General features: G+C 37.5%; 1 pseudogene; it reads right to left on the bottom strand.

Annotated features, from left to right (window-relative positions):
* Positions 1 to 811: 811 nt before the first annotated feature.
* Positions 812 to 2,864, bottom strand: LOC131798718 (uncharacterized; annotated as a pseudogene).
* Positions 2,865 to 14,696: the final 11,832 nt, after the last annotated feature.

Raw genomic sequence — 14,696 nt, 5'->3', positions numbered from 1 at the left:
CAGTGTGATGTGATTTCCTGCAAAGTTCTGGTATCTTCAGTGACAAGGACATATAACAGCCTCAAATTTCTCCTGTGTATGTCATATGAAGGAAAGTATGGAAAAACAATTATTGTAAAATTGTTAATGAACTACTGTCCCATGCAACAAGAAAAAAAAGAAAGAGAAAGAAAGAAAAAGAAATTGTTGCAGCTGAACAGTATCTGAAGAGAATCTCCAAAAAGCATAATGATGTAAGCCCTCTAGAATTATTGTCCATCAGAAATGGCGTTTTCTAGGTACCAGCCCTGACAGGATTCGACACTGTAAATTTCATGGTGAGACACTTGTGGAATGCAAGAGCCTGTTTGCAAAACGGAATCTTTTACCTGGAGTTTCAGCTTCAGAAAAGCTGCTCAAAACAACCACAGGCTTCAAGCTGAAAGAAGAAATATCCTGGTATTACCAAATCTAGGGCCAAGTGGGAATTTCTGGAATTCATGCCACTGATCTAGTAATCTACATAAACAAAGACATTTAATTGTCCATGTGGAATTCATTGCAGAATTTTGGCAACATATTTTGGACAAGCTGCAACTGTTTTTTTCTAAGTTCATAGTCTCAGAGCTTCTCACTGGAAAATTTTGAGTGAAATTATGGCATAATTTCATTTACTGTAAATGCATAATGTATACATTTATATCTTGATAGACAAGTAGGTAAGGGAGAGTTTGCATAGAAGCTTTGTTTCACAGAGAACAAAATACACAATTTTAAAGGGACGATGTTAAGAAAATAGGAAACAGGCTATGCTTTAGAAATATTGGGAAAGTTATATTGCCAGTGGCTTCAATAAATTACAAAGACCTCCACAGACTATCAAAATTTGATCAGCCAGTTTTGCCTGTGTAAGAGGCAGATTTCCCTGGAAGACCTTGAAGTCTTTTAATCTCTCTATGGCCCTCTCCACATGAATACGCACTCTTGCAATCTGGTGTGGAGACTTTGTTGCCACTCGTGACATTTGTTTTCCCCAAAAAATTGAAAGTATTTTGTTGCAGAATTTAACATTCACCTATAATTCTACTCTTGCAATCTGGTGTGTAGACTTTGTTGCCACTCATGACATTTGTTTTCCCAAAAAAATTGAAAGTATTTTGTTGCAGAATTTAACATTCACCTATAATTCTACTGTCAGGGCCACACTACTTTCACTAACGTAATTGAGTTCATTTATTGAGTTTGTTGTGTGATTCCGAGAAATATCTATAGCCAGCTCAAGGAAAGTCATTGGGAGTTCCAAGGGGAAGAGTTATCAACAGCCAAAATTTTTAGGGGAAAGTATGAAGCTAAGCTGGAAATTCCAGGGTTGGGGAGTATTTAAATGTAAAATCCTACCTTGGAGGAAGTATGGATATTTTCTGGAACTGCACACTTGAGTTAAATCCTAGAGAGTATATATTTTAATGAACTGTGAATTTCTTCGTGCACTCATGCAAGTAAAAGAGATATGAAAGAAAATCCTACCTTTTTTGAAAAAGGGAGGTATTTTGAGATAAACCTTCTCCTTTGTTAATTAGTACCTCTGTCGGCCATTACAGAGTCCTCTTCCTCCAGCAGGTGAACCAACTAACTTTTTTGAGTAATTTTCCTATCTTTGGTGCTGCCAGTCCAGAATTTAGACAGAAAACTAAAGTATCCAGATGGGGTTATTCCAACTAAGACTTTCATGGTATTGTGTTATTTATACTCACTCCAAGTTTCTCTCTGAGTATATGGTGAGGTTGGCTTCTCTATGAACACCTCTGTGGAGTCTATATTCGTGTGTTTGGATACTTCTTGAACAAGTGAGGAAGATTTTTCTTAACCTCTTATTTACTGGGCCAAAGTACTAGGGTTTCCCTAAACAGAGTTACAAGGAAGCAAACCCAGGTGATCTGAGCCTGGAAGACAGATAATATATCAGTGAGTTGTCTCCCCATCAGACCAAGCCTCGGCCTCACAAGACATATCACAAATTCCTCAAGTACACCAAGACTTCGTTTTGGCCCAGGGTTAGAAACAGGTTAAGTTTGGTATTTAATTTTTTTTGTTTTTGTTTTTATCCCAGTACTTTAGTTTTTCAGCCTGTGGTGTGATCAAGTTCACCAGCATGTTAAAGCATCCTAATATTGGTATCCCAGTGTAAAACTTGAGAGAATCATCATTTTTCATGACATCCTCCAAAAAGAAATCTCTTTTCAATTTTGCTTTGTCTGACAGCGTAGCTTTCAGGCTTTTTATCCACTCTTCAAGCTGTTCAATATCAGGTATGGTAAAGTCAGTTTGACGGCTGACTTAATTTATCTTCTCAGGCTTAGGTTTACCATCCTGAAAATTACATTTTGAAGCTGGATCAATTTCATCATTTTCAGCCACAAAACAATATGAATGATCATGATAAATGTCCCAGACATCTGCACCACTCCAGGCAACAACTAATTCAACTGCTTCCACAGGATGATTTTTCCTACTGATGGCAACACGAATGCTTGGCTCAGGTGTTTTGATGTCGTTCAGCCGTCTTTGTTTCTTTGTCACTGATTCATAGCGAAATTCTTTTCCACTTGTACGGTTTGAAAATTTTGGCTTAGCTGACTCAATAACTTTACATCCACCATTTAATGTACTTTTTTAAGATTGCAGTAAAAAAGGTGCACTGCAAACCCTCAAGTTGTTTGGCTCGCCTGCCTTTGCTTTCTTAGCTTCGAGTGCAAACTTTTGTCCGCTCTATGGCAGAATTTTAACCATTTATGAAGTCTTACATTTGATGGAAAAGCAAAATAGGAAAGATCTTGATGACTATGATTCCCATTTGTGCAGCAAGCAACAGAACAATAAACCATCTTATAAACAAAGTGATTAAGCAAGCATGAAATCTTCCTATAGAGCTTATATTTTTCGTGCCATCAAGCAACACTTTGAGCATAGCCTCGCTCTTGTGCCACAACTTCAGCACCAGGGCTCTGTCATGCGAGAACTCGGAAATGGGCAATTTCCCTCCTATCCTATGTTGCTGTGAGGTTGACTGGGACAAACTGGGTATCAAATTTCTGCTATTTGTCATTATTCTCACACCTGTTTGCCACTATTCATCACTATATTTGTTACTGTTCGCCGACAAAGCATAAAGAAGAAGGCTCAACCAGCCACTGACTTTTTAATCTGGGCAAAACTTCCTTCAATCACATTGCAATCTAAAAATATGTAAACAATGAAGCATTTTCAAAAGGTTTGTTTTCAAACCAAAAGGAAATTTACATATGATCTTTTTCTGCTAGCAACATGCTCAAACAACGTTCACACATTTCTGACTGTGACTCAGCTGAGTCAACTACACTAGACACTAGCCCCTAATCATTTACTAACCACTCTTTTGTATTCACTTTAAAACTGAACCTAACAGTCAATGGTGAACGTAGAAGCTGAGGACTCGTTCTGTAAAGTAAACAGACTGGGGGCTTGTTGTCTGGAGACTGGGGGCTAATCATCAGAGGCTAATCGTCTTTGAGGTGAGTTGTCCAGGTACCTTCCAAAGACTCCCTCTCTTTATCACCTAGATTATCAAGTGTCCCAAGTGATGCAATGCAATCCTCTGGGGGAACTGAGAGGTACGGAGGATATTTTATTGTTGTTCAAGAATCTGTCTGGTCAAATCCATCAAATGCGATTCCAAATGTATATAAATAAATTTAAAAAACAAATATACAGGATAGCCCTACAGTGCAAGAGTACTGTTATTAAAGGGGTCCTGTTTAAAAATAAAAAATATAACCATAAAAATTAAAAATAAGGTAAAAATGACTTTGTCACTTATGCTACTATAACTAGCGCGAACCTACCCTTAAACTACATTATACAAAAAAATTCATCTGCAGACTTTCTCCATCATAACCTGCAGCTAATCTGCTTAGTTTTTAAAGGTAAAGACTTAAAAGTTGAAGCACCTAAAACATGAAAACTTTTCTGAGCAAACTCAAGTTTTACCATGGGATAACAACAGTAACCCCACTGTTCCTCGTATTAAACTTGTGGATTAAAAAATTAAAATAATCCATACAAAGAGTACAAGCATTGCCTTGTAAGCAGTCAAAAACAAATAAGCAAGCTGTTGTCTTGAAAATGTTTTCTTTGAGGGTAAGCGAAGTTTGTAGTTTTGAAATTTGGAACTTGGCAGAATAGTCCTGTGACACTGTTGTTCTAGGTTTCTGATCTGGCACCTGCATGTTTTTAACCAACTAAGTGTATTGGCTACAGTAAGTGAAAATAGGCATTATCATTGTTCTGTAGATTCATTTGCACTAAATGTGTCAGTGTTAGGATGGATTTACCATAATAAGTTCTCTCTTCCTGCTGCTTTCTTGTACATTATGTGAAAGTGCATATCAAGATTCAGTGAGGGGTCGGTAAGATCTTAGCTTGCAGAATGTATTCGATCATTAATTAGGGTGTCTCTTTTGCTTTGTTGCTGTTTCTTGTTATCTATCAGTGTTTTTTCAACGGTTAGTTAGCTCCTGTTGTTTTCCATATCACATACTTTCGTTCATTATTGTTTCTTTTGCAATTACTGGTGTCAATTACACTTTCAGTTAGTCGTTTTCACATGCATTAATTTTTAGTTTTTCATGCATATATAGACTTAGTTTTCTCTGTTCAGGGCTTTTTTTTGGTAGTTACACAAGTCACAGTTTGCTTTTGAGCAGTTCCTTTATTCTTCATTTCGTCTTCGGACAGTGTTTTTCCCTCAAGCGCAGTTTTGCAGTAATTGTAACAATGTAAGTATTGTCATTTCAAGTTGGCTCAGTATATATCTTTCTTATCACATTACTTAATCAATTGTTGTAATTTTGTATATATTTATTTATCTTTAAAGTTTCAACACACATCATTTACCGCCAATACATCACCTTTTTTATCAGTAATTGTGGTGTTGAGAAGTTATGATTGCCGCAGTCACAGGGTCCACATGCACTCTATTGTAACTTGTTGTGGTGTTGATATGAGATTCATTCTCTCAGTGGCTCACTTCTTTGCCATCAAATCTGTTTGTTTTTGCTGTTCCAAACTGGATTTCTTCATTTTTCCCTTTTTAGATTGATTATTAGTTCGTTTTCTACATGCCAACTAGCAAGACTATTGATGTCTTTGCCTAGATTGAGCTGAATAGCATCCAAATCTTTTGAGTAACAAAGTGGCTTCTGTACGTCATTATAGTGAATTAAAAACAGTAGTGGCCCGAGAATACTCCCTTGGGGAACACCTGTGAAAACAGGATTAGGTTCAGACAGCACTTCCTTCAATCGGATGACCTGCTTCGAAAGGAACAAGTAATCAGTAAACCACTTCAGTTCATTGTCCTGTATGCCATAGTGAGACCGTTTCTCAAAGAGGAAAAATGATGATGATGATGTCAAACACTTTGGAAAAGTCAATGAACACTGCTCTTGTTGCTTTACCACCATCTGCTTATTTCCACATTAATTCTGTAAAGAGAGTTACTGCCGATTCAGTTGAGCGATTAGATCAAAAGCCAAAATGACTTTCTTTTCAGTTTGTTGTTCATTGTCAGTATAAAAGTTGAAGAAACTGTTAGAGATGAACTTCTTATCAGTTGACTTCTTTCCATCTATCTGAAATGCTGATCCTTGCTCTGAGAGTAGCTTCATTGAGTACAGCTTTTTAATAGCAGCCCAGAATTTATCAGGAGAGTCAGCAGTTTCTCTTAGAATATCCTGACGATATCTGCTCTTGCATTTCTTATTATGGCTTGTCACACTGTTAAGGTGTCACTTGTATGCAGATTAATCAAGTTCACAGTTAGTCCCACAAGCTTTTCTGAGTAAACCATCCCGTAGGGTGTATCTGCACTAGCAACAAAATTGTTTATTTGGAGAAATTTATGCCATTACCAACATTTTACAAGTGCAGATGGTTTAATGCGACTTGACAATTCTTTGCTGAAGCAGACATGCTTTCAAACACATTACTGACAAAATTTGTCTTGGGTAAAAGCTTGGCAAAATCTACTAAATAAACAAAACAGTGATAAACTAATCCATCATTTGTCATAAATGCTGGCATTAGTGTTGTAATTGAACTGGGTTCAGTTTACCAAAAGATTTCAGTAATTGTTCTTCGTTGTGAAACTCACAAATTTCACAATTTTAACTCAAGATGAATCCTGGTCATTATGGTGACCAGTCATATGAGCAGATTAGGTGCTGGAATGTGCCACCTTATGAAGATCAACAAGGAAACAATTTCATTCAGCCAGGGGCAACCTGCAGTGGTGGAATAATTTTCCACTTGCCACTTTATCAGACTAATTATGAAGATGTAGATGTGGCCGCACAAGATCCAGAAGTGCCACTCAAACCAAAGGCAAAGGCAAAATTAATTATGCTTTTGATCATTAGAGTGCAAACATTGCAAGCATTCAATGCTATTTATGGTGCACACTTTTTGTGTGCACCATACATTTCTTAACAGCATTCTTGTAACTTTATGATAAATGATGCAGTATTCAGTGGACTCCCATACAGCTCAACTCCATATCATCAAGTTTTAGTGTTTCAATAGATATCCGAGTACACTAGTGCTAAGAACCATAATTTGTTGCTTGTCTATCTGCAGATCAGAAAGCATTTCAAAAGAAAGATGAATATCATTTTTCCATCTTCTATAAAGAACAACTCCACAAGGAAGAGCTCACAGGTCAATCTAAGTGAGGTTGGGGATGTATGGGAAGTTGAATTGCAATCTTGTGCTGAGTTTGAATCGAAATTGCACCTAACTTAAATAAATGGATCCAGCCAACTTGAAATGACAGTCAATTACTTAATACAATCACTTAGTTAACAGCAATATGTTGGTTACGATTGATCTGACTTGCAATCTGCAGATAAAAAGAGGTCTCTCTTTTCATTATTGTTTAAGCACTCAGCTAGCTGTGATTGTAATCTATCTTTATGATAACAAATTTATTTTCTGGGTGATAGTATATTTGTAGGCAAAATTCATCGAAATAAATCAATCTGTAAATTTAAATTTCTAATAGCTCAGTATCTTGATGAGTTTCCTTCTAGTAGACCACAGTCCACTACAGACAAGATGGGAATTTAAGCCAAGATATCATGAATTGCCTTTCTCTAAGAAGCACTCCAGCACACAGCTTTAATTGAATGTATTTATCTTTTGATTCTTGCACACTAAAATTCTGGCTTATTGTATGATTATTTCATATTCAACGTTTCACTTATTGAGTTTACAAACTTCTCACCAAACACTGTTATTACTTTAAACAATAAGCTATGGATAATAACTGAAACTCTAGGTTTCTAGAAATTTTGAGAAATTTCTGTTATTACTTTAAACGATATGCTATGGATAATAACTGAAACTAGAGGTTTCTAGAAATTTCGAGAATGCCTTGTCATGCGGAAATGCATACCAAGGGACTTTCTGGAGTATTTTACCAGGTTATGTAGTTATGATCTAACACTACCAATATAGTTGTGTTGTAAGCATCCGAAATTTTCGAGAATACTTTGTACATAAGGACACAGTCGTGCAGCAGTAGTACTTGTTGTTGGGAGGGACTGACTTTTCAGAAAGCTATACCAAGAGAGCCACCATGAAAGACTCTCAAGTTACTTTCGAGACGACTTCGAGATTGTGTCAGTGGTGAGCTAAGAAGTAGTTTGTGGTGGGCTTCAATCAGTTTATTTAAGGATAATTATTCTACTTTACAGTAAGGGCACTGGAACCGTGAACACTTGAGCGTTTTTTTATGCATTTTTTGACGGATTATCCAATGAGAGTTCTCCATTCAAACAAAAGGATTCGTGTTTTTTTGGTGCTGTCCAATCACAGCGGTGGCAGGAAAATACGATGTTAGTTTTTCATGTCAGCGTGCCAGTGAAATTTTCGAACATAAAATGGCCTACACGCCTGCTAATTTTGCTGGTAAGTAGCATCAAATAATCCTTGAAGTTATTTACTGGTATTGAGCAGGTTTTTTGTTGTTGTTCTGCAAAGGTGAATGCAAACTAGCCGTCAATCGACATCAAGGGATCTATGACAATGGCAAAGTACTGCCACAAGTTTACCGTGAAAGAGTGCTTGATCTACACCATCAAGGTTTCTTGCAAAGGCAAATTTCGCAAAACATGCGAGTTAGCATCGGATACGTCAACAAAGTCGTACAGTTTTACGAAAACAACAACTCGTCGCTGGCTGCGCCATGGACAACACCAGTGTGGAATAAAATGTCAGCCGATGTTGTTGAATATTTGGAGTCTGAGAAATTATGCAAACCTAGTATGTATACAAGTGAACTTCAACAGCGTTTGTTATTAGATGGAGTTTCTCCTCCTGGTCAATTACCATCCCCGTCTGCAATAAAAAAGTGCATTCGGGAAGACTGCAGAATGACAAAGAAAAAGGTTTCCCAAGTGCCTAAAGAATCATTGTCACAAGAAAATACTGAATACACCGATTTTTATCTTGATCAAATTGCACATCACAACTATACAAAACTTCATTTTTTTGACGAATGTAGTGTAATTGTAACTTCGGGAAATCGCGTGTATGGCAATTCCTACATCGGTGAACCAGCGATTGAAATTCAGCGATATGCATCGAACGCTAATAATACACTCAACTTGCTTTACTCTGCAAACAGAGTGGATTACTTTGATGTTTTGAGAGGCCCATCTAATGGCATGGAGCTGCTGAATTTCTTCAATGAAGCTCTGTCAATAAATAGGGTAGATGGTTCGACAATTCTAAAGAGAATGGCGATGTAGTCATAATGGAAAACTGCTGGTTCCATCACGGACACTTTACAGAGGCAGTATTACATGACATTCTTAATGAACATGGTGTTCACCTGCTTTTCCAGCCCGCTTACTCTCCCCATCTAAACACTTGCGAGTTTTGCTGTCACCAAGTAAAGTGCTATCTGAAACAAAATTCATCTTTAACTGCTGATGAAACTGAAATAGCGATAGGCGAAGCTGTGTCAAAGATAAGCCCAGCAAATTCTATCGCATACTTTCGAAAATGTGGCTACGTCTGATTGACGACTAAGTTATCATGCCACTGCTATTTTTATCAGCCAGTTTTCCTTCACAACAACAAAAAAAATCGCCTGCTACTAAACTGTAAAAAATGTTTTCAAGCTCAATTAGCAAAATTGACTGCCTTTTTATCTCCCAAAGAAGACTTTATTGAATAGAAAATGTGTAGACTACATGTGATTGGCAGCTGTTACCTTGCACTCTATTTTTATCTTACCTGTGAGAATAAACAAACTCGGGCTTGCTTCTGAATTAAAAGTGTAAATTGACAAGTACACTCTATAAAATACAATCTCTATTGAATGAAAAGTGATATAATTCAAACTAATTCTTACTTTTACAATAAGAAGAAAACTATATTTTTCATAACGCAAACTATGAAATCGTAGTACACAAACTGAGACTAGGCACATGTCAATAAGTGGATTTCAAGCCGGTATGAAATTCAAAAAGACAACAACCCGAATAATAAAAACGCAACATAAAGAACAAATCAAATGCAGTGTACTGTAGCCATTAGTATAGAATGAATAAAATACACCTGTTACAGTTTCATGCGTTTCAGTTCATTGTACCCTCAGAGGGTCAACGATTCCGTGTTTGTACTCTTCGATAATACTTGGCAATCTCCAATCGTATGTTTCCTCTAATGGAACTTTATTTCGCAGCGCTCGCTGGAGAATCATCAAGTCTCTATCCACGGCAGAATGATCCAAGTACGTTGCGGCATTTTGCTTCCTTAAACGGGGTCGCATGATGGCAAAAAAACTTGACTTAGCTCGCTGGTGAGAAGAGATAAATACTTCATGGTCGCTTTTAACTTTCGAATACTTCTGTTCAAGTTCTTTCAGTTCACGCTGTAAATTGCAAATTTTGGCCAATAATTCCGGGTGCCCTTCTTTTATCTTGCAAATGTTGACATCGTTACAAGGCATTTGCGTGCATTTCACTCTGTTGTGACCCGACGAATGGCAGACATTCATACTTTTCCATGTGAAACTTTCGGGAAGTCTTCCAAGGCTTTCTGTTTACCTTGAATGTGATTTTTGGCACTTTCAACTTGCAATTCCAGTAGCTGGAGATTTTCTGAAAGTTCTCAAGCTCTTTGGTCCAATGGACTTTGAAAAGTTTCGGAGCTTTGATTTGAAGGGGTCGCGATCGCTTCAAAACCAAAATTGGTTGCAGCCTGAGGTGACTGCTGCTGCGGAGTTGTATCCACCAATCGTTCAACGCCGCTTTCACATGCTGTCATATTTAGTCATTTTGGCTCATGGTGGTTGGGCCGACGAGCAGTTTCTGTTTTGATGTTCTTCAGCTCGGCTTCCAATAAACGTCTTTCTGCCAGCAACAGCTTATCAGGAGATGGAAATAACGAGTCCAAATCCTCTGATTTCACGTAAGCCAGTGATCTTCTTGAGGGAAATCCTGTTTTCAAACTCAGGCAAAAGTCGTTCAAGTTTCATGGATGGTGATAATGATTTAAGCCAGATATACACTTCGCTTTTTTCAGCCATGATCTCGATCTCCCACCGAAATAGTGACAAAAAGAAATAAATGTACGAGCCTCGTTACGAAGCTACTTCATGATTGGATGATGCCAAAAAGGCGGGAAAAAAGTCTAAGCGTTCATGGTTCGAGTGCTCTAACTGTAAGAGTCGCTCCTTGGCAAGAATATTACAAGTTGTTTAATAAATTAATTGGGTCTGTTGATAAATGATGCTCGTTTTGTCTATTGAATTGTGCCACAACAAACAATACTAATAGTCTTCACAGCTAACGCTGACATTCAAAGTTGTTTCTTAAAGGACAAAACAAACTTTTAAAAATTAGTAACAATATATGAGCATTACCAATGGGATAACCATATATTTTGTTTGTTTGTCCTTCAGTAGTGGAGAAGAAAGGGCATAAACCTTCTGTGCTGACCTCAATATTTTCCCAATACCATGCCCTTGGAAAATAAGAGTCTTTGTTTAAGGTAAACGTTTCTCATGTTCTCCTAGTATAGCATTTTGAACAAGGAAATGTATCTGCAAAGGGGAATGAGTTGGTAAACAAGGGCCATTGAATAAGGTCTGTTGATACTTAATTCAATCAAAAGGTACAACTGATGGACAAAGATTTGTAACTGAACAGCAATCCCTAATCATCAAATCAACCATTGGACATGAGCTTTATCTTGTGCTCATCATGTAATCATTTGGTAGTGTGCTTTGTATGCACATTGGCAATTCCCCTTTTTTTTAACTGAAATTGGATCCAGTTGACTCTTTCCTTTAGTGAAAACAGGGATTGCTAATTTAGCTTGATGAGGGGCTAGGCTCTCTTTGATAGTAAATTGGATATCAGCCATTACAAGGTCACCTGGACGTTAAGTCTCAATTTGATCACAACAAGCACAAACCCTCGAAGTAAAGTCAGTGTTTTTTACCTTCTTGTAACATGTGGAGAAACAAACTCAAGAACATACTTCAAGATATCTAAACCTGGTAATTAGTTATAAAATATTATCTAGTCATGGTGGTCTCAGTTTGAGTATCTTGGTCAAGTGAGATTGAAGGCGAGGAGATTTCTTCTTCTATGTTTAACTGTTGTAGGCTGCCATCTTGGTTCACTTCATCTCTCTGACTGAAGTTGTAATTGCTTTTGGTTTCATCAAAAATTTCCTGGGCAATCTCAGACAGTCTCCCACAATTTCTTTTTGATCCAATGGCACCAGATAGTTGCAGTTATGTCACCAGTAAGAAAGAATTAAGACTTACATGAGACTTACCCGTAAGTTGACATTTGATTGGAATTCTACAAGTCAATGGTCAAGGGCTAGGAAGTCATGTGAGATAGAGCACGGGAACCTGAGTAATCAGTCTTTAAATCCTGTGGGTGGACATATTCCCAAAACACAGTAATAGTTGGAGGGTGACAATATTAGGTCCACTTTTGGTAACTGCAGTAGGGTGGGTGTGAATTCCTAGCTCCTGACCAATGACCACAGAATTCCCATCAAACTTCAGCTTACAGGTAAGTCTTGTATAACTCTTAATTCTATTTGGTCATTGGTCTGAGTCACTAGTAAGTCACCTGATACTTTAAAGTAATGTAGACATAAAAAGATAGTAATAGCATTGGTATTAATGGGTGTGTTACCTGATTTTGCAGCCAAGGTGGAAGCAGCTCAGGTACTATGTACACCAAAAATCTTGGTGTTAATACCAGCTGTCTCTAAGACATTCTTTACCCAGCGACTTATGGTGTATTGATTTACAGGGTTAAAAGGTTTACAATAACTTAACCACAAGGCATTATGTCCAGCTCTCACTGACTCTGAGTCATCAGAGCTTTTCATACTACTAACAGTAAGGGCATGGACAGTTTGACATTGCTGGCCAGAGAGCAGGGTAGCTAACATGACAGTCCTGAGTGTTGTGTTCCTGAGGTCAAACTGCTCAAGTGGGGATAAAGTTTGCAAGTAGTCCAGAACAATAAAAACATCCCATCTGTCTCTGTATCTTGGCAGCAATGGTCTTGTTTCAAAGACACCTTTCATGAATCAGATAGTCAGGGGGCGATTTCCAAATGAACCAGCATCAGGAAATAAGTTAATTATAGACAGAGCACTCCTGGCTGTGTTAATTGCACTGTATGACAAACCACTGGCAAATTGGTCATGAAGAAACTCCTGCCCATCCTCTAAAAAGGGATTGATATTCCTTGAACTGCATGATGTTTGCCATATATTGCTCTTGGTAACAGCCTAGTTTTAAAACTTTACCTTAAATTTAAAAACACAACAAAATTTACCAGGTAAATCATCTTCGACTGAGCTTTTTCCATTGTCATCACATATAAAACAGTTCAATTCACCTTTCATTTAATGTAAATGGGTCCTTGCTTACAGAGCAATTTCACTTGTTTGTACATGTATTCACAACTAACAGGTGTGCTTAACTTTTGCTATTTTGCAGGAAGAAACACAAAATCTCTGTTGCCAATTAACCAACATTTTTTTGTCTGATCGCATCACCAATTTTGGACTAAATTAACAAATCCTTGAAGCAAGATATTGTTGTAGTTAATTAACAAATTTTGTTCTTTGTTGTCATCTCCCGTGTGCATAAGGGCAAATTCAAACAGTTTAAATTGTTCTGGAGTTATTTTTTGTTTCTTTCCTCTGTTACTGGTAGGAACGGACAGTGATACTGATCGAAGTTGCTCCCATTGACTCAAGCAACAACACAATCCTCTACCTTGACTTCTTTGTAACATAGATCAAGCTTGCTTGATGGCTAGAAACTTTTCTCATTGAAATTTAGTTATTTTCAGATACAACTTGAGTGACTGAGTCCAGAATTTTCGTATTTGACCTTGAACTAGTACTTGTTAACACTTGGGAAACGTGTCTCGAGCACTCACCCAATAAATTGGCAAGTTTTTGAAGAAGTTCCCCCATTTTGTCAGTTGAACATGGCAGGAGAAGCTTTTGGAAACAGATTCCTGGATGTATGATCTAAGATGCTTTGCATATAGTCGAAATTGAATTGAATTTTAATTTCATTACATTACCTTGAATTTTATTGAATTTAAAATTGAAGTTTGGTATTGAATATTGCCACAATTGGCTTGCCATAGAAATCTCCACTGAATTTTCTTTGAAAAGGAAAAACTTTAATAGGTACTCACCAAGGGGCTTTTCAGCATCTATATACATAACTTCATCAGATCAATAATATCAAAATCTAATGACTATTTACATTAATATCACTAATTATATCAAAACTAATAACTGTTTGCAAGAATGTGACTCTTAAGTTTCTCCTTAAATGCCTTTAGGGAGGCACATTGTCTTAATTCAGGAGATATATTGTTCCAGAGCCTCGCCCCTCTAAAGGCAAAGGACCGCTGACCAGACGCTGACCTAAAGAATGGAATCTGTAGAGCTTCACGATTTCGTGTCCTACGATTATGAATGTCCGATCTCTTAACAAACTTACTACTCAAGTAACTAGGGGTAAGATGGTTCATGCATTTATAAGTCATGACAGTGGCTCTGAAAAATAAAAGCTGATCTACAGAGAGCCAGTTTAGTTTGTGTAATAGAGGGGTCACATGATCGAACTTTCTAGTCTTAGTAACAATTTTACAAGCAAAGTTTTGCACTAGTTGTAACTTCTTGATGTTGGTTGTAGAAGTATTGGACCACACTATCGAACAGTACAGCATTTTACTAAAGACTAACAATGATACTAATTGTTCGAGCGTTTTCCCATCAAAACTAGTTTTTACTCGCTTGATCTGGCATAGTTTTGCCATACAGAAGGACACAACATTGGAAACATGGCAGTCATATGTGTGAGAATCCAGGGTAACACCTAAATCCTTTGCTGATGCAACTGGTTCCAAGGACTTGTCCAGAAAAGACACCACAGGAGAAGAGGAAAACCTCTTCCTCAGCTGCCTAGTTGCGATGAGCATAAACTTGGTCTTGTCTGGGTTCATCAACAGCTGATTTTCACAGCACCAAGCTGCGATGCACAGTAGGTCTTGTTCTAGGTTTGCAGTCACTGTGTCTACGTCAGGTAAAGAAAAGGACAGGAAGACCTT

Source organism: Pocillopora verrucosa, chromosome 3 (assembly GCF_036669915.1).
Source record: "Pocillopora verrucosa isolate sample1 chromosome 3, ASM3666991v2, whole genome shotgun sequence".
NCBI lineage: Eukaryota > Metazoa > Cnidaria > Anthozoa > Scleractinia > Pocilloporidae > Pocillopora > Pocillopora verrucosa.
Note: the sequence above shows the minus strand (reverse complement) of the source record. Positions and strands in the feature narration are given on the sequence as shown.